The following is a 1,983-nucleotide window of genomic DNA, read 5'->3' as shown; positions in this document are numbered from 1 at the left end:
TTGTTAATGCATGTCTAGATAATCTTTCTTTGAGCCCCATACTCCTTGGGCCCAGGGCCCCAAAAATTCTTCATCTGCCCCTGGTTGTCTGCATTATTTTGTGAATAATATAAAGCTAAGAATAAAAGATTACTAAAATGAAGAGCAGAGCAATTGTAATGTAGAGTGTTGTAGTGTTAAAAAACTCAGACTGGCATTTAAAAGTGGTCCTGTAAAAAGTAAGCCCTTGGTCTAACTTCCAGAGTGAGCTTCAAATCTGGAGACAATGATTTGCAAGTCTGTGTAAAACAACAACTCAGTTGCAAATACATGTAGAAATCTTTAGTAGAAAAATTGATGTTATTTTCCATTTTGTGAAAAATAGATAGTTTTTAGGGAAAAAATAACAATGATATATTAAATCACCCTTATTCTTGCATTTTAAATGTGGATTTCTTTTGCTCTAGAAAAAATCTAGAGAATCCTTTTAGATGAGTAGTAGGGGCGTATTTTGAATATCTGCCTGAGTGTTTAATAGCTTTTTTCCTGATGGTGGTTAATCATGAAAGGACGAATGTAGGCAACTCAGAGAAACAGTATGTCATAGCCATATTTAGATGGGAAAGCTCAAGGGTGTGGTGATATGATTCTTCTGTTTTACCCTGGTGACAATGTTATCTTACGTTTCTTTGAAGTGCATTCATTCCCAAAAGTAAATTACCAAAGTTGCCTGACTATAAAGTTCCCTGACTGCTTGCTTTGGAGTCTTTAAAGTTATTCTGCTTTTTGTTTGTTTGCCTTGCCATATAATTGAAATATATTCCAAGTCCTTCCTAGTATCAGGTTAGAAGAATTATTGCTACAGTTCAGGTAGAACTTGGAAACCAGATATTTCAAGCATTGAAGGGACCAATCACTGTGAAAGTTGCCATTATTTTGTTTTACTGACGTATTACCAATAGATATCCTTTAAAATCTGTCTCTGTGCACATCGAAACCAAACATTAGCTGCCTTCATTTCTAAATTGAAATAGACATTGCTGATTGCAGGATAGCACAGATTGAATTTGTGAGTAGGCAACCAAACTGAATTTGGAGTCTGTGCAGTTTGTGCTTTAAGCTAGGCTATTGGTTAGATCATAATGTTATAGGGATTTTAATTTTCTGTTATAAAGTACTGTCTTTCAAACAGTACTTTTTAGATTTTGATGTTAGTTAACTTTATGGCATGAGTGGGGAGACTTCTTTATTGTCATTCATTTGGGAAGAGATGAGTCTATTGTCAACTGAATGCTCTCGTATATGTCCAAAATATATTATAGAAATTACTTGGTTTTTTTTAACAAAGAATGTATCAAAATCATGCAGCCTGGTTTTACTGCCTGAAAAAAGTGTCGTGTTTGAAATGCAAGGATGCAGTGGGCTTCCATCCTAAAAACTATGGATTCTGGAGAAAGACTTGTCAGTTCCCAGAAAGAATGCAAAATCCTTATTTTGAGGACATGCCCAGGTCATCTCACAGAGTTAAATTATGGTACCACTGCAGTTAATTGAAGTTTGCTGCTGAATTTACAGTAATATGCTACTAAACCTAAGTATATCAGAATTTGGCCCTATTTATAGCTGAATGGCCATTATCAGTAAGTTGCATGTAACACAATATATAACAAGTTAGATAGTGAAAAACACTTCTTATAAGTCACTTTAAAAAAGAACCTTTGCTTCCATTCAGAGACCATGAGAACTAACAAACAAGGTTGACAGTTTTAAATGTTTATGATGAAAAATGGTATCATTAACTAACAACTCCTCCCGCCACCTCCCAAACAACAATTAGGTATCAAAATAGCCCATTAAAATTGCTGTCAGTAATTTTCTTCTAAAAGCTCCCAGAAAACTTTTTCAAATAGGGAAAATAGAAAATGAACAAAGTAGTTGTTATATTTCAGTGCTTTAAATTTTCAACAATCAAAACAAAGGATTTTACATTTAGAAAACTTCTAT

The sequence above is a fragment of the Gavialis gangeticus genome, unplaced genomic scaffold (assembly GCF_001723915.1).
Source record: "Gavialis gangeticus isolate Ggan-Ray unplaced genomic scaffold, GavGan_comp1, whole genome shotgun sequence".
Classification (NCBI taxonomy): domain Eukaryota; kingdom Metazoa; phylum Chordata; order Crocodylia; family Gavialidae; genus Gavialis; species Gavialis gangeticus.
This window is presented reverse-complemented; position numbering follows the sequence as displayed.